Source organism: Salvelinus sp. IW2-2015, unplaced genomic scaffold (assembly GCF_002910315.2).
Source record: "Salvelinus sp. IW2-2015 unplaced genomic scaffold, ASM291031v2 Un_scaffold5776, whole genome shotgun sequence".
Lineage (NCBI taxonomy): Eukaryota > Metazoa > Chordata > Actinopteri > Salmoniformes > Salmonidae > Salvelinus > Salvelinus sp. IW2-2015.
Genome location: NW_019947041.1, coordinates 1 through 19523, shown reverse-complemented (window position 1 = coordinate 19523; position 19523 = coordinate 1). Strand labels below are relative to the sequence as shown.

The 19523-nt window shown below is 43.9% G+C and overlaps 1 long non-coding RNA gene across 1 annotated transcript; it reads left to right on the top strand.

Annotated features, from left to right (window-relative positions):
* Positions 1–641: 641 nt before the first annotated feature.
* Positions 642–10409, top strand: LOC139026773 (uncharacterized). The gene is made up of 3 exons (XR_011478712.1): positions 642–1521; positions 1994–2607; positions 10234–10409. It is a non-coding gene; the product is annotated as an uncharacterized lncRNA (long non-coding RNA).
* Positions 10410–19523: the final 9114 nt, after the last annotated feature.

Here is a 19523-nt window from a genome sequence, read left to right as displayed (position 1 = left end):
GACAGGAACAAGAGAGAGATGGGAAGGGCGGTATGGAGAGAAATAAGAATGGAGAGGAAAGCATAGAGAAAGAGATGGCGAGGGACAGCAATAGGATAAAGACCGGAGAGAGAGAGAGATGGGTGGGTAGTGAGAAAGATGGGTGGGRGTGTAGTGAGAAGAGGGGTGAGTGTGTGCAGAGGGGATTGGGAGGGGAGTAGAGGAAAYAAGAGAAGGGATGAAGGTGTGGGTCATGCGGATATAGGTGGCAAGGCAGACAGAGGAAATTCCAGTGCACCAATCAAACACTCACACAGTATTTCTACTGGCAGCTCATGTTCCCGAGCACCAAGTCACATCACCAGTAGTGTAGGCTACAATATACATCTCTGATCCCCTTTCATGTTTCCATAGCCTAATTAATGCATATTTTAACACATTTCAAGTTACTGCCTGCAACGTAGGCCTACACATTTGCCTCCAATATCAAATTCTTTTTACATTTTTCAGTCCTCCTAGAATAGCGCTAAAGTAGGCTTTATAGTTGTATCTATAATAGGCTTCCGACAATGGAATGATAGAAATGGCTTAAATTAACCGGACAATGAGTGTGCGGTGGGCGTGTCCTCCTGCCTCTGCTGGTGTAAACAGCGTGTTCAGAAGCGCCAGGCTCGCGCGAGCGGAGATGAGTGTATAAATACCAGAGTGCCTCTTCTCTCCGCTATACCAGACCTGACACATGACTAATTGTCCCTGTACATCTCCGGTGTGTCCTCACCAAGACCGCACTTCCCGAAGGAGTCGACTAGACAACGGTTGGTTTATTCTACAGGTTGGTGCGCTCTTCGATCTCCGTGGAGTTTATAAGCTAACTACTAAACCTTTTGGGGATTTAAAAACAACTCCAGCTCGCTGCGCGCCTCTCTTTTACTCCGCTAGGCTCTTACTCTAGTGGCAAAGCCAAAGCCACCGGTGTATCGGTAGTCTAGCCTGCTAATAGGAATACAACAGACTGTTTTGGGTCGTTGTGGACTGTACATGCTGCAGAAAGGAGCGGCCAGTGCCAGCTGTGGCTGTAAGGACCAGAGGTGTTTGTTTTCAAGGTGCGCCTTTTTGCGGTGTTCCAGTCATCTCCTCCCGGTGCCATTCAACAGTGTCAAATAAATCGGGCTACAAAATATACATGTATCACTATATGTAATTAATGCAATCTACACAATGCCATCCTTATAGACTTTGACGGTGCATGACAGCAACAATGGTACGGTGTCTGTGCGTTAACGACCTTATCATGTACCAACACGTTTCACCGGGAAGCAAGCACAACTCGCGCAAGTGGTAGCATTGTTAAAACCACAAATTCTATTTATAGGGCTGGTTCGTGCATGATGTTGTATAATACGATACTGTGCAGCAAGGGTAGCCTATGTTGTGTATATTCACGCGCTCCGTTCGCATGTGCCACTGTATCTTGCGCTCGCTTCTCTTAACGTGCGCGCCCGGTTTCGCTGCCCTAGGGGGCATCAAGTGCACAGTCATCAGGTATGTGTTTTTTTATATTCTTCCAACACATTCCGTCATTTTAAACATGTCTATATATGATTCAAGTTGTATTGCTGATAATAGTTCAGTGTTGTTCAGATGATGCGCCCATACAGGAAGCTATAGCTATCGGTGATTATATTGAACTCAGTCAGTATTGGTGAGGTAAGAGCAGCGTTAGTTTATACTGGCCTATGTACCCAGCAGGTTCCTTCAGTATCAGGATATGTATGTGGAATGAGTGATGAGCACGTGACAATTGAGGTTTGACTAAGGGCATATTGATGATGAATGTAAGACATGCTTAGAATATGACAGCATTTGAGCTGCTCAATAAGTGAATGGATTTCCTGCTGTAATTGAAGTCTTTAGAGGGCTTAGTGGTCAGGGAATACGCAGTGTGCGTGTGTGTGTCWGTCAGATTTAAGAAAGGGGAAAAAGTTAACCCTGTACTGCCCCCTCCTTCTTTCAGTCGCTCTTGTAAAAMATGCATAGCTAGCAGAGATGACGATGATGATGATATCAAATCTCAGGAAAGGAATGACCACGACCGGATTTCAAGGCCATAATTGACAAGAGCCCTGCATGAGAAAGAGAGAGAGAGACAGAGAGGGAGGGACGTTTGGAAGCAACAGAGGTCCACATTAGAGCCACAGAACAGGGATTGAAGGAACACCTATTGGAACCATGTAATCAGTACTGGGAATGTCAAAGCATCTCAGAGAAACAGATACCTGGGTTTGACTGACAGCCAGAGATTGACAAACTAATTGGTATATTCAGAATGTACTGTAGGTTTCCACACAACTCATAACCAAGGAGAGGAGAAGAGAGAGAAAGAAAGGAGAGGAGAGTGAGAGAAGAAGGGAGGGGTGGAGAGAAAGGAAAGAGAATAGTGGAGAGAGAAAGAAGAGGGGAGGAATGGAGAAGAGAAAAGGAGGACAAGAGAGGAGATGAGATGAAAGGAGAAGAGAAGAAAGGACAGATGAAGAGAGGAGAGGAGGAGAAAGGACGGATGAAGAGAAGATAGGAGAGGAGAAGAGAGGGATGAACCAGAGTCGTGAGAAGAAACCAGGAATACAGCAGGTGAGTGCAACCTTTCCTTGCCTTCTTTTGACTTGCAAATATTACTGTGCGTACATGGCCTAAGGGGCAGGTGTGTGTGTGTGATACCCTCTTACCAGGGTCACTCTTGAAGGTATCTGTAGAATGACCAGAATAACAGAGACAACCCCATTTCTCATGAAGTGTATAAAATTGACACTACAGTTTATCATATGTCTGTATGGTGGTGGATGTACACATACTGTAGGTGTGGTGGTGGATACACACATAGACTATATATTACGATGGGTGGAGGAGGGAGAGAGAAGGATACAGAGGAAGAGTGGACGAGATGTCTGGAGAGTGAAGTATAGATAGAGAGAAAGTAGAGGGGAAGAGAGGTGGAAAGGGATCAAGAAAGAGATTGAGGAGAGCTATAAAGAGATGGAGAGAGAGAGGCCTACAGTCTAATTATTACTCTAACAGCTACTAGTATCACTCCATATATTTGAGCTTGTTCTGTGGTTTTCTTAGTAATGATATAGAATGACTAGAAAGGACATTCCATTCATGTTGTTGTGGCTCATATTGGCAGCAGCAATCAGAATGCTCACTGCATTGACTCATATCATATCCTCATCTCTAAGACTCTCATTGCCTTTCTAAATGCTGTTTGCATGCAGCAATGTGTGTGCGTGCGTGGCTGGCGTGGTGCCTTGCAAGTGGATATGATATGAGTGGACCATGACAATCCAGTGAATTTCTAGGTGGCATTTCAACTTGCGTGCTATTCCGTTTGTTACATCTTTCCAACTTGTTAGCAGCTCGTCTGTGTTTTTTTCTGAGCTATGTTCAATCTGCTAGGTCTATTTCTATGCCGCGTATATTTCACTGTTCATTTGGCTAGGTCTGCAAGGCTCATTCTGCACATTTTTTTATATGTACAGTCTGCCAAGTCCATTTATATGTTAATTCCACTAGGTGTATTTCTAAGTCCATTCTGCTAGGTGTATTTCTAAGTCCATTCTGCTAGGTGTATTCTATCGTCATTCTGCTAGGTGTATTTCTAAGTCCATTCTGCTAGGTGTATTTCTAAGATCATGTCTGCTTGGTCTATTTAGTCTCATTCTGCTAGTCTTGTTCTAGTCTTGTAGGTTATTCTGTCTCTCTGCATAGGTCTACTTCTAGTCCTTCTGCTAGGTCTATTTCTAGGTCCATTCTGCTAGGTCTATCTAAGTCCTTCTGCTAGGTCTATTTCTAAGTGTTCCTACATTTCTGCGTCCATTCTGCTAGGTGTATTTCTAAGTCATTCTGCTAGGTGTATTTCTAAGTCCATTCTGCTAGGTGTATTTCTAAGTCCATTCTGCTAGGTGTATTTCTAAGTCCATCTGCTAGGTTATTTATTAAGTCCATTCTAGGTCATAGGGATCTATTTTAGGTCATTCTTGGCTAGGTTTCATATTTTGTTTTTCATAGTCCATTCAGTCTATTTCTTGTCATCTGCTTTTTTTATTGTACATTCTTGCTGTCTAGTGTTACTAATTCTGCTAGTCTATTTCTAGGTGTCCAGTTTCTGCTAGGTCTATTTCTAGTCCATTTCTGGCTAGGTCTTATGTTCCATGTTCCATTTCTGCTAGGTCTATTTCCATTTTCCTTCTGCTAGGTCTATGTCGTAATGTTCCTTCTGCTAGGTCTATTTCCATGTTCCTTCTGCTAGGTCTATTGTCCATGTTCTTCTGCTAGGTCTATTCCATGTTCCTTCTGCTAGGCTATTTCCATGTTCCTTCTGCTAGGTCTATTTCCATGTTCCTTCTGCTAGTGTCTATCCATGGTTCCTATCTGTTCTAGGCTAGGTCTATTCCATGTTCCTTGTCTGCTAGGTCTATTTCCATGTTCCTTCTGCTAGGTTCTTTTCCATGTTCCTGTCTGCTAGGTCTATTTCATGTTCCTTCTGCTAGGTCGTATTTCCATGTTCCCTTCTGCTAGTTGATTTCAATGTCTCTATATGTCTATCCATGTTCTTCTGCTAGGTCTATTTCACATGTTCCTTTGCTAGGTCTATGTTCCATTGTTCCTTCTTAGGTTCTATTTCTCATGTCTCCTTCTGCTGTTTTGTATTTATATGTTCTTCTGCTAGGTCTATGTCCTCACATAAGATCCTGTTAGGTCTATTTCTAGTCAATTCTGCTGGTTTTGTTTTATATGTACATTCTGCTAGGTCTATTCTACATAATTCTGTTAGGTCTATTTCTATGTCTTCTGCTAGGTCATTTCTATGTCCATTCTGCTAGATCTATTCTATGTATTCGTGCTGGTTTTGTTTTTATATGTACATTCTGCTAGGTCATGTCTACATAAATTCTGTTAGAAATAGACCTAACAGAATGTACATATAAACAAAACCAGCGAATTTACAAGAAATAGATCTAGCAGAATGACATGAATAGACTAGCGATGACATAGAAAAGACCTAGCAGAATGGACATAGAAATAGACCTTGTCCATTCTGCTAGGTCTATTTCTATGCCTTTCTGCCAGGTCTATTTCTATGTGCATTTTGCTAGGTCTATTTCTACTGTGTGTGGTGAGTCATCTCAGACAGAGATTCAGGAGTTCTTGGCACGCATCTGTTGTGGAACACTGGGGAGCACACACAGCACATACACACTGCCACGTGGACGAGGGAGCTGCCAGAGGCCACCATTTACTCCAGGAAACCATCAGGGCTCCAGCATAGTTTCAGAGGGGAAGTAACAAAACACAGACACACACCTTCCCTCGCTCATGTGTCTGTACAAGCCTTCTGGCTTGGCGAGTTTGCTCTCTGCCTCCTCCTATGAAAATACAGTTCTTCATATTATATTGTACAGGTGCCAAGCAGAAACCAAATGGCACCCTATTCCTACATAGTGCACTACTTTTGAACGAGCCCAATAGGGGAATAGGGTGCCATTTAGGATGTATCTTCTAGTAGTTTTGGCCTATCCATCAAGCCCTTAATGGGGTGTGAAGTTGTCTGAGTGGTTGTTGTCCCGTCTCGCCCTGCAGCTTTGCAGCTAGTTCCCCCTGGCATGTATCTTAGGATTCATCCCAAATGGTACCTATTCCTACATGTGCACTACTTTTGACCAGAGCTATGAGTGCTAGTTTAATGGAGTGCAGTATGTAGGGACGGGTGTAATTCGAGCGGAGATTGAGGCTAAGGAGTTAATTAATGAAATTAAACAGTGATCGGTCCAAGAAGTGGATAACATGGTGTAAATTGATACCAGGCATTTCCATGGCTTGGCATCTTGCTTTCTCCTCCTCCGCTGGGGTTATTTTGGGTGTGTGTGTGTGTGTGTACATACGTGTGTGTTATTTGGGTGGTGTGTTTGAGGCCTATGGGCTGACTTGGCTAGCCCTAATCTGACCAGACAGACAGACAGACAGACAGACAGACAGACAGACAGACACAGACAGACAGACAGACAGACAGACAGACAGACAGACGACAGACAGACACAGACAGACAGACGACAGCGACCTGATCAGCTCTCTCTGTGTCTCTCCTCTCTGTCTTCTCTGTTGTATGTGTCTCTCTCTGTCTGTAGTGTGTCTTTCTCTCTGTCTGTATGTGTCTTTCTCTTCTGTCTGTATTGTCTTTCTCTCTGTCTGTATGTTCTCTGTCTGCTGCTCTGCTCTGCTGTGTCTGTCTTTTTTTCTTTCTTCTTTCTCTCTCTGTCTGTCTTTTTCTCTCTCTGTCTTTCACTCTGCCCTTTCTTAGTTGTCATAATCTGTCACATTGATTTAGAAGTACACTCTGAAAGGCCCTTACAAGGACACTTTGTAGACACTTGGGCCAAAATCCTAACTTTAGGTTCTTGCACGTAACTCAAGATTTCCATACACATCTATGACTCAATGCAGACCAGTGGTGGTGGTGGCACTTTAAATAGGAGGACAGGCTCATAGTAATGTCTGGAACGGAATATATGGAATGGTACCAAACACATGTTACCATTCTATTACTACATTCCATCCATTACTATGAGCCATCCTGCCCTCATCAGCCTCCACTAATGCTTATAGTAAGTTATGCACATATCTAAGTAAAGCACACAGGCGGTGGTGAGGGAGGACGCGCTCATAATAATGCTGGAATGGAGTGTATAACATATGGAATCCATGCATTTGATATCATTCATAGATTCATTCCAGCATTACTATGAGCCCATCTCCACTTAAGGTGCCACCAGCCACCTGTGGCATATACATCACAAATTAGGTTTTTGGCACATTGTTTGACACACAGGACTGTATAGCTACTTTGTACTGTAGTCGGAAAGGCGTTCCACTGTCCAAACAGAAATATCAATTGGAACTGCGATAGTAGAGTAGTAGACTCATACATTATTTATATAGACTAGTTTGCATAAATGTGTTATGAATGATGATGTGTCCATATGAATTCCTCACATGGATAAAACATTTAGAATTAGTTTTAATAGAAAAACTATAGCCTTAGACTGGAGCGGCATTCAACAGTTCATTTCCTGTTACCCAAATGCAAGCCAAGCTATTTAAGTCTCCCAGTTGACAGGAACCATATGGATCCTTTTTATCTGGTATTTGTTGTGTGTGTGTGTGTGTGTGTGTGTGTGTGTGTGTGTGTTTTTATTTGTTGTGTGTATTTTTTATTTGCTGTGTGTGTGTGTGTGTGTGTTTTGGTATCTTAATAAAAGCCCTTAGAGGCTTAACACGATAGGCCAAGAATGCTTCATGTCTAATCAGGGTGTTCCTCAGCAGCCATTTGACCTGCATGGTTCGTCAGACAAGGCAGAACGGCCTGCTCTCCTCACTGTCTTAACATCACCCCACTGACCTACATGTTCATTACGGCTTATCTGAGAACACACACACACCACACACACACACACACACACACACACACACACACACACACACACACACGACAAACACAGGTTGGGACATCTGGCTGTAAATGCAAGCCTGACTGCTAATTTGCCAAGAGATGTGTTTTGGACAGGCTAGCCTTATTATCCTCACAGAGGAGGGCTGCTGTGTGTGTGTGTGTCAGGGTTGGACTGGTGATGAGTAATAGAAGTATGGCTGCAAAGGGTATATTTGGATGATGTATCATTAAGGGAGCAACAGGGTACATTGGATGCTATTTATCATTAAGGGAGCACAGGGTAAGTTTGGATGATTTATCAATCTAGGAGAGCAACAGGGTTACAGTCTTGGATGAATTTATCATTAAGGAGCAACAGGTACATTTGGATGATTTATCTTAAGGGAGCAACAGGGTACATTGGATGATTGTATCATTAAGGGTAGGACAACAGGGTAAGTTGGATGATTTATCATAAAGGGAGCAACAGGGTACATTTGGATGATTTACATTAAGGGAGCCAGCAGGGTACATTTGGATGATTGTATCATTGGGAAGGGGAGCAACAGGGTACATTTGGATGATTTATACATTAAGCGGAAAGACAGGGTACATTTTGGGATGATTTAATCATTAAGGGAGCACAGCTTTGGTTTATTAGGAGCTTTGCTGCAAGTGTTAAACGATTTAATACGCCTCGCAGAAGCAGTCGTCAATCCTGCGGGGCATGGAATTCCTAACAAGGTGTGGAAAAAGCGTTCCAACGGGATAGGGCTGGCCATGTTGGACTCCTCCAATGCTTCCCGAGTGTTGTATTCAGAGTTGGCTGATGTCCTCTGTAGTGCTGGTGGACGAGTTCTTGAATACACACGAGGGAGAATGTTCAGGCATGACAAATGCAGCAGCGTGGCATAGTTCTTGAGGCACACGTCGCAACTGGTCGGCACGGTCACCTAGCTGTACTTACAATGCCCGCGGCTTCCAAAGGACACTGTAACTCGTTTTCTGACATTGCACCCAATAACACTCACCAACCTGAATGAACACAAAACTATCCATGTCTCAAGGCTTATAACTCCTTATTAAACCCGTTCCACGCCTTCATCTACACTGATTGAAGTGGTTTAACAAGTGACATCAATAAGAGATTCCTAGCTTTCAGCAGGTGTTCATAAAGTTTTTCCAGTCAGTGTAATGCCTACCCCCTCAGCTTTCAGGCAGTGTTCATAGTGTTCGTCCACCATGATATCCTACTCTCCTCTGGTTCTCAGCAGTGGTGTTCATAATGTTTTGTCCGAGTCAGTGTATATGCCTACTCTCCTCTAGTTTTTCAGCAGTGTTCATAATGTTTGTCCAGTCAGTGTATAGTGCTACTCTCCTCTAGTTTTCAGCCAGGTGTTCATTGATGTTTGTCCAGTCAGTGTATATGCTACTCTCCTCTGACTTTTCAGCCAGGTGTCGTCAATAAAGTGATCTGGTTGTTCTGTGCCCAGGGATCAGTGTTGATAGGTTGCCTACTCTCCTTAGTTTTCAGCAGGTGTTCATAAGTGTTGTCCCATCTAGTGTATATGCCTACTCTCCTCTAGCTTTTCAGCAGGTGTTCATAATGGTTTTGTCCAGTCAGTTAGTATATGCCTACTCTCCTCTAGCTTTCAGCAGTTTTCATAATGTTTTGTCCAGTCAGTGTATATGCCTACTCTCCTCTAGTTTTCAGCAGGTGTTCATATGTTTGTCCAGTCAGTGTATATGTCTACTCTCCTCTGGTACATGAGAGAGAATGTTAATATTCCTGAAATAAGGCATCAACCTCTAGAGCAGGGTATTGAACTCTGACCCTACGAGGTCCGGACCTCGGTGTCGCAGGTTGAAATCAGTCCCTGATTAGGAAGATGAAAAAAAAAAAAGCTGTGGAACTGGCTTCAGGGCCAGATTTGAATTTGACAGCACAGTGTGTAGGGTGTGTGTGTGTGTGTTGTAATGAGTTAGAGGATGCGATACACAGAGCCATATCTCTTGGAAGGAGAGTAATCCTTGTGGAGGATGAGGCGGGTTGGTCAAAGCTGACATCTGTCAGAACAGGAGGGAATAAACTAGTCACTACCTAGAGAGGGCTGGGAGAGAGTGGAGAGGGGAGGGGTTGGAGGGAGAGAGATTTGAGAGATGGGGAGAGTAAGAGAGGAGAGAGGAGAGAGGGAGGATTGGGGGGAGAGAGATTGGTTAGCGAGATGGGGGGAGTAAGAGAGAAGGGGAGATGGAGAGAGGGAGGGGTTGGAAGGAAGAGAGATTGGAGAAAATAGAAGGATGGTTTGGAGAGCGATTTGGTTTGAAAGAAAAGAGAAAAAAGTTGGGATTGGAGAAAGAGAGAGGGAGGGTTGAGGATAGACAGAAAGGAGAAGGAGACTCTATCATATTCCCTTGATGAAAATAGGAAATTGAGAGAGCTGGTAGAATACCAACAAGTTACTGTCACATCCTGGAGGAGAAATAGGACTTTTTCGATCCAGCTATCACAAATCATAGGAAGCATGATGGATATTCATTTGGTCATCACCAGGTTTCGACTGGTTCCATTTGTAAAGAAAAACACATTTAAACGCTTGAATCATCTAATACAATGAGAGAATCAAGCTCTCAAGGAATAGATTGTAAGAGAACAAACATCTAAGTAATGGGGAGAGAAATTAATCTTATTCATTTTCTAGATTTGTTTTCATACAGGACTGAACTGAATAGACAAACAACCAAAATGGTGCCTGTGATTTTCTGTGTTTCAGGAAGACTGTGGGAAGAGATGGATCAGCCCGCTTGACTGTGATGACAAGGTGAGTACACACACACAGATATACACAACACATAACACACATATACAAATGCATCCACAAATACATACAACGCAGATAAGGCTGTGTAAGTGCTCCCCGACAGCTTGCTCCCCAGTATTCTGCAAGGCACAGATTCCATGAGTCCATCCAAGCACTGCATGTTGTTACACAGTGTGTGTGTTGTGTGGTTGTGTGTTGGTGTTGTGTGTGTGTTTGTGTGGTGTGGGTGATCTCCGCACACCGTGTAGTGAATAATGGATGTATGAAAGTGAAGACCTCAGTAGAATGTGACTGCAGGGAGGAATGAACAGAGGGCTGAGTCTTGTCTTTCATCTGCCTGCTACGTGTCAATCTCATCTAGCTGATGCGCTGTCGTATCATCTAGCTGATGGCTGTCGTGTCTCTCTCTGTCTGTCTGTCTTCTCTCTTTGTCTCTGTCGCTCTCTCGTCTCTTCTCTGTTCGCTTCTTCTCTCTGTCTCTCTCTCTGCTCTATATCTTATCCAAGGCCGGTGTCAGATGCCATTGTTGGGGTGTGAGTCTGTCGGCCTGTCTGCTCTCAAAGGCTTGTTTCTGATGTTGTGCTGGTTGGTTTATCCTAGTAATTCAGCAGTACCAGCCCCAGATGTGTGTCTTCGTGTTCTGATGAATGTAGGAAAGCTGGAGAGGCAGAATTGATGACATATTCTATTTAGCTGCTCGGATGATAAGTCATGTGTGAGGTGATTCTGATGATGCTAATGGCATGTTTAGTGTGTTAGTTGTTCACTTCATCATGTATTACTTATTCAATACTTATATAAGTTAACAAGATCAGTGTGTGTTTTAAGTGAGACCCCAGGGATGTGTATGTCTTCCTGATGTAGTTTCCCAGTCATTGGAGGTGTGTGTGTGGTTTACATTAGACTTCAGTCAGCCCAGGACCCATACAGAGTGTATCCTAGCATGGCCTCTTTCTTCCCTACAGGATGTTCATACTTTCAACCCCACTACTCTGAGGGCTTAGGTGTGTGTGTGTGTGTGTGTGTGTGTGTGTGTGTGTGTGTGTGTGTGTGTGTGTGTGTGTGTGTGTGTGTGTGTGTGTGTGTGTGTGTGTGTGTGTGTGTGTGTGTGGTGCTGTGTGTGTGTGTGTGTGTTGGTTTGTTGTGGTGTTGTGTGTGTTGTGTGGTGGTGTGTGCGCGCACACATTAGTAGCTAACAGTATGTGACAGGATCATGGTATACACCGTCCAACGAAATGCTTCCTTGCAGGTTCCTTCTCCACAATGCAACAACAATAACCAATAATAACATATAAGAGTACTAACATAAAGTAAATGGCTCAGTAGAATAGAATAAACATTTTAACATCAGTATAATACAGGAAGGAAGAATTTCTAGTCCAATATGTACATGTGTTCTGGGCAAGGGGGGATTGGAGGTAAGTGTARAAACTGAGCAGGTTAATAATAGTCTGGTAAGCAGCAGTTATAATGTGTGTGTATCATCAATGTATACACTGAGTGTACAAAACATTAGGAACACCTTCCTAATATTGAGTTGACGGGTCATGGACTCTACAAGGTGTCGAAAGTGTTCCACAGGGATYCTGGCCCATGTTGACTCCAATGCTTCCCACAGTTGTGTCAAGTTGGCTGGATGTCCTTTGGGTGGTGGACCATTCTTGGTACACACAGGAAACTGTTGAGCGTGAAAAACCCAGCAGTGTTGACGTTCGTGACACCGTTCGTGACATACTCAAACCGGTGAGCCTGGCACCTACTACCATACACTGTTCAAAGGCACTTACTTAGATATTTTGTATTGCCCATTCACCCTTTGAATGGCACACATAGACAATCCATGTCTCAATTGTACCAAGGGGGAGGGAGAGGGGGGGGGGTCCTTGATGATGCTGCAGGCCTTCCTAAGGCATTGTTTCAAGTAGATGTCCTGGATGGGTGGGAGCACGGTCCTAGTGTGTGTGTGAGAGAGCATGTGTGTGCGAGCATGTGGTTGTGTGTGGTGTGTGTGTGTGTGTACATTTCAAGTTCCCCAGCGCCTGGAGGGCTATGAGATGGGAGAACCCATCCCTCCCAGAACAAGAGCATGAATATAGATAGAACTGAAAAGGGAAGGAAAGAAAGAGAAGAAAATGGAAGAAGAAAGATGTGTTTTGCTGTCAGGTTATTTGCCTGATATCTCATACCAACCAGGGAGTTCATTCCACAAGTTCAATGTGTTTCAGTGATACAGTTTCATAAACACTCAGTTTAAAATGTATTTATTTCTATCCTAAAGCTAAACTATTGTCAAGGCATTATGTCTTGTGGATTGTTCAATGAAAGCTAGGTTGACAGGTGGTAGACGTATTCCACTGAGGAAGGGATTTAGTTTTGTACTAAATAGTAGGTAGATGTCTTCCTCTTCACTCTCCAATAGAATCATTTTCAACACTAACCGTAGTTGAGAGCAGTAATGCAGCTGTAGCAGACAGACCTGACTTCAGTTGTTTTTATTGCTTCATAGCTCTCCTCTCCGCTCCTCCGTTTCTAAGAGCTTTTTGTGTATTTTCATAGGCACCTTCAATTGGAAGCTTGAAAGAGCTTGAATCACTATGTTTGGTTGGAATCTGCTGCGATGAATACTTTATGACGTGTGATGTTTCTGTGACTGTGCGTGTGTGTGTGTTGTTTGTTGTAAAAGAGTGTGGGTGTGTGCTGTGGTATGCAAGAGAACAATGAGCAACAGGTTTAGTGAATGAAAACATCTTGTTATTTTTAAATGAAGCCCAGTCTTCGAACTGTTTCTGTTTGGTTAAATAGACTTCACAGCCTCTCACTACAGATCCACTTTGTGTTATGTTGCGACGTGTTTATTGTGTTTGCGCTGCGACATGTTGTGTTGCTTTGTGTTGTGTTGCATTGCATAGATTGTTTATATTGCAGATATAAACAATTGGGCCCCAATATAGATCATCCCAACTAGGGACAATCCAGTCTGTGTTGGGCCCCCATCTTAATTATAGATCATCCCAACTAGGGACAAATCCAGTCTGTGTTGGGCACCCATCTTAATTATAGATCATCCAACTAGGGACAAATCCAGTCTGTTGGGCCCCCATCTTAATTATAGATCATCCCAACTAGGGACAAATCCAGTCTGTGTTGGGCCCCCATCTAATTATAGATCATCCCAACTAGGGACAAATCCAGTCTGTGTTGGGCCCCCATCTGAATTATAGATCACCCAACTAGAGACAAATCCAGTCTGTGTTGGGCCCCCATCTGAATTATAGATCATCCCAACTAGAGACAAATCCAGTCTGTGTTTGGGCCCCCATCTGAATTATAGATCATCCCCAACTAGAGACAAATCCAGTCTGTGTTGGGCCCCCATCTGAATTATAGATCATCCCAACTAGAGACAAATCCAGTCTGTGTTGGGCCCCCATCTGAATTATAGATCATCCCAACTAGAGACAAATCCAGTCTGTGTTGGGCCCCCCATCTGAATTATAGATCATCCAACTAGAGACAAATCCAGTCTGTGTTGGGCCCCCCATCTGAATATAGATTTTCATCAACTAGAGACAAATCCAGTCTGTGTTGGGCCCCCATCTGAATTATAGATCATCCAACTAGAGACAAATCCAGTCTGTGTTGGGCCCCCCATCTAATTATAGATTATCCAACTAGAGACAAATCCAGTCTGTGTTGGGCCCCCATCTAATTATAGATCATCCAACTAGAGACAAATCCAGTCTGTGTTGGGCCCCCATCTAATTATAGATCTCCAACTAGAGACAATCCAGTCTGTGTTGGGCACCCATCTAATTATAGATTAATCCAACTAGAGACAAATCCAGTCTGTGTTGGGCCCCCATCTAATTATAGATAATCCCAACTAGAGACAAATCCAGTCTGTGTGGGCCCCCCATCTAATTTAGATCATCCCAACTAGAGACAAATCCAGTCTGTGTTGGCCCCCCATCTAATATAGATATCCCAACTAGAGACAAATCCAGTCTGTGTTGGGCCCCCTTGAATTATAGATCATCCCAACTAGGACAAATCCAGTCTGTGTTGGGCCCCCATCTAATTATAGATTATCCCAACTAGAGAACAAATCCAGTCTGTGTTGGGCCCCCATCTGAATTATAGATCATCCCAACTAGAGACAATCCAGTCTGTGTTGGGCCCCCATCTAATTATAGATCATCCCAACTAGAGACAAATCCAGTCTGTGTTGGGCCACCCATCTAATTATAGATCATCCCAACTAGAGACAAATCCAGTCTGTGTTGGCCCCCATCTGAATTATAGTCATCCCAACTAGAGAAAATCCAGTCTGTGTTGGGCCCCATCTGAATTATAGATCATCCCAACTAGAGACAAATCCAGTCTGTTGTTGGCCCCATTGAATTATAGACATCCCAACTAGAGACAAATCCAGTCTGTGTGGGCCCCCATCTAATTATAGATATCCCAACTAGAGACAAATCCAGTCTGTGGTTGGGCCCCCATCTGAATTATAGATCATCCCAACTAGAGACAAATCCAGTCTGTGTTGGGCCCCCCATCTAATTATAGATTATCCCAACTAGAGACAAATCCAGTCTGTGTTGGGCCCCCCATCTGAATAATAGATCATCCCAACTAGGGACAAATCCAGTCTGTGTTGGGCCACCCATCTAATTATAGATCATCCAACTAGAGACAAATCCAGTCTGTGTTGGGCCACCCATCTAATTATAGATCATCCCAACTAGTGTTAGTGTGGTGTGTGTGTGTGTGTGTATGTGTGTATTTCACGGTGTGTTGATGTACAGTGTGTGTGTGTATTTTACCTCTCTGTGGACTACACAGGTTGAGCAATGAGTTGTCAATGAGAACAAAGTTAGCTAGCTAGGTGTTTACTTTTTGTGTAATGGAGGCTAGGTTAGCTAGACTATACAGTGTGTGTGTGTGGGTGGGGGGGGGGGGTATTCTCAGGCAGCTGAGTATTCTCAGTGAGCAATAAAAGCATACAGTGTCAAAACGAATAGAAAAAAGCTCCCTGTGTGTGGAGAGGGTGTGCGCCTCTGTGCTCTCAGATGTACAGTACGTGTGGGTGTGTGTGTTATATGTATATGCTAACCATAATCAGCACCACAGAGACACACTTTCCTTCTGGATGCTATTGCAGACAGAGTGGAAGCCCAGATCCAGGATCAGCTTCCCCCAATCCTAACCTTAACCATTAGTGGGGAAAATGCCAAACTGACACAAGATCAGCATCTAGGGGCAATGTCACCTGCTCCATCATTGTCCCGCTGCTGTCCGTCCCACTGATAGGCCTATCTCTGACTAATCACCCTGCGTTTTGGGTAGGAGTGATGTCATCCTGAGAAATTGAGGTGGGTAAGTCCTGTTTTGTCTTTCTCATCTGTTGGCCCTCAAACACACACCACACACACACACACACACACACACACACACACACACACTGACACACACCACACTGACACACGCAGCACACACAAACTGTCCTCAAAGATGGTGTTTTAAGTGCCAGCTACAAAGGGCATACTTAAACTCACATGCTATATAATTATAGAACTGAATAAAAACTCTGAGTCTTAGTCATCTCAGAGGTTCGTGACTCTAGAGGTCTGGCCTGCAGAGGCTATTTAAAAGGACTGACACAGACTGGAGCCATATTCCAAAGAGAGGGGAAAGGGAAGATCTGGTGAGCAGTGGAACAATAAGATCTGATACATCATAATAATGGAGTCCATATGTTTCTGCTATTAAAACTGACTGGCTGATGTCAACCATGTGGAGGCTGGTAGACAGGACTGGCTGATGTCAACCATGTGGAGGCTGGGTAGACAGGACTGGCTGATGCAACCATGTGGAGGCTGGGTAGACAGGACTGGCTGATGCCAACCATGTGGAGGCTGGGTAGACAGGACTGGGCTGATGTCCAACCATGTGGAGGCTGGGTAGAGCAGGAACTGGCTGATGCAACCATGTGGAGGCTGGGTAGACAGGACTGGCTGATGTCAACCATGTGGAGGCTGGGTAGACAGGACTGGCTGATCGCAACCATGTGGAGGCTGGGTAGACAGGACTGGCTGATGCCAACCATGTGGAGGCTGGGTAGAGAGGATGGCTGATGCCACCATGTGGAGGCTGGGTAGACAGGACTGGCTGATGCCAACCATGTGGAGGCTGGGTAGAGAGGACTGGCTGATGCCAACCATGTGGAGGCTGGGTAGAGAGGACTGTAGAACACTGGCAGGTTGATCAAGTGTGTGTGTGTGTGTGTGTGTGTGTGTGTGTGTGTGAGAGAGAGTAAGCAGTTTTTGAGTTGATGGTGTGTAACTCATCAGTGTCTTACTTCATGGGCTTCTGTGTAGAATGAGAAACAGACAAACCTTCAGTGAAACTATCAATCAACCCGTCAGTTGATTTCTGGGAACAGTTAAACCCTCCAGCCCACAGCTGTATGAGAGGGACTTTCTTGTCTGTTTTGTTGTTGTGAGTATCATATCGTATTCTGGGCTGTCACGAAGGCACCTTATTCCCTGTATAGGCTAGTGCACGTATTTTGACCAGGGCCTATAGGGCTTGAGCAGCGTGTCAGAGAGCAGCGTGTCAGAGAGCAGCGTGTCAGTGAGCCTCACCACCATAAGTAAAAATACTTTAAAGTACTTTAAAGTAGTTTTTTGGGATATCTGTACTTTACMATTTATATTTTTGACAACTTTTACTTTTACTTCACTACATTCCTAAAGAAAACAATGTACTTCTTTACTCCATACATGTACTTTTTACACCTGACAACCAAAAGTACATTTTAAATTCTTTAGCAGAACAGGAAAATGGTCCAATTCACAGACTTATCAAAAGCTCATCCCTCATTATCCRGACTTCCTCTGATCTGTTCCCCTGGCTATCTGTAAATGATGTCTGAGTGTTGGAGTGTTCCCCTGGCAAAATAAACAAGAACATGGTACCATCTGATTTACTTTATGTAAAGAATTTGAAATTATTTATACTTTTACTTTATTGTAGAAATTATATTTAATTTTGATACCTAAGTATATTTGAAACCAAATACTTTTAGACTTTTACTAAAGGAGTATTTTACTGGATGACTTTCCCTTTTACTTGAGTCATTTTCTATTAAGGTATCTTTACTTTTACTCAAGTATGACAGCCTGAGCCTATTTACAGAGAGACAAATGGACACACGCACACACATGCCTACACACACTGACTCAACCCCCCTTTTCTCTCTCATCCCCCCTCTATATCTGTGCTCCCCCCTATCTCTTTCTCTCTGCTCTATCTCTCTCTCTCCCTCTCTGTCTCTCTCTCTCCCACTCCATCTCTCTGTGCTACCCCCCTATCTCTCTTTCTCTCTTCTCTCTTTCTTCTCTCTCTCTCTTTCTGTCTCTCTCTTCTCTCTCTCGTCTCTCTCTCTGTCTCTCTCTCTGTCTCTCTCTCTGTCTCCTCTCGCTCATAAAGCTGCTTTTCTTTTTGATTCAGGGATTTACCACAATTTCTACGTCACCTGTCTGCGTCCCAAATGCCACCCTAGCCTTACAATGTGCACTACTTTTGACAAGGGCTCATAGGCTCCAGTCAAATGTAGTGGACTATACAGTATAGGGAATAGGGTGCCATTTGGGCTGCAGACCCAGAATAGGGGACATGAATTAGGCAAATGAGGGTTTTTTCTTATATTAAAGCAGCTATAGGATGAAAAGGCTACAAGGCTGGAAGGTTAGCAGTAAGAACAGACTTCTGCCACCTGAACATAATGTTTCAACATTTACCTTTCATTAAAAGCAGAAGCCAGGGAGAGGTAGCTTACAAGGTGTCCTTGGTGTGTGTGTTCTACCCTTGGCTAGGTGCAGGCACTTTTGTGTTTGTGTGTAGCTTTTATGCCCTTGTAGCACGTTGTTATGCTGGTGATACACAGTAGTCCTGATGCTGTACTGTACCAATGGGGATCTACAACCCACATAGTCTTGATGCTGTACTGTTACCTGGGGCTTCTACAACCACGTAGTCTTGATGCTCGTACTTTACCCTGGGCTTCTACAACCCACAGTATCTTGATGCGCTCACTGTTACCATGATGCTTCTACAACCCACAGTAGTCTTGATGCTCTTACTTTTACCCTGGGATTCTACAACCCACAGTAGTCTTGATGCTGTACTGTTACCATGATGCTTCTACAACCCACAGTAGTCTTGATGCTGCTACTGTTACCATGATGCTTCTACAACCCACAGTAAGTCTTGATGCTGTACTGTTACCCTGGGATTCTACAACCCACAGTAGTCTTGATGCTGTACTGTTACCTGGCTTCTACAAACCCACAGTAGTCCTGATGCTTACTTTTACCATGGGGATTCTACAACCCGCCGGTACTTCTCTACCATGTTTCCCCCAAATGGGCTTCTTACAACCCCCGGTACTTCTCTCCATGTTCCCCCCAAATGGGGCTTCTACGACCCCCGGTACTTCTCTCCATGTTCCCCCCCCAAATGCGCTTCTACAGCACACAGCCACTTATTTATTATTTTATTATTTATTTATTTTATTTATTTATTTTATTTAACTAGGCAAGTCATTATGAACAAAATTCTTGTTTACAACCGCCTACCCGGCAAACCGGACGACGCTGGGCCAATGTGCACCGCCCTATGGGACTCCCAATCATGGCCGGATGTGATTCAGCCTGGATTTGAACCAGGGATGTATTGTCACCTCTTGCACTGAGATGCAGCGCCTTAGACCGATGAGTCACTCGACGCCCGAACTTTCTCTCCACAGATGTTTCTCCCTCCGTTTCTCCAGCCCTCTAATTTCATCCTCTCTTCATTTAAATTGCCTTATTGGCATGATGTAACAATGTACATATTGCCAAAGCATACTTTGTCAACGGACAATCAGTAACAACAATAATCAAGGGTAAAAATAACACATACAATGGACAGTAACAATAACATAGAGGACATGTGCAGGTTGTTGGCTGTTAGACACTGTCCTCATCTTATGGCAGGCAGCATGTATGTGCTGCCAAACCACAGCTCTCTGAGTCTTCCCCAACAGACATGTAGCCTATTCTCATCAAGGTCTTTGAAACCTTCAATAAGGGTTTCAAATTTGGAAATGACACTTAATTTTTAATATTTTTTACATTAGTCAGGAATGCAGCTCTGTCTTGGGTTCTGCTGTGGTGCAGGTTGCACAGCCTTTCCTC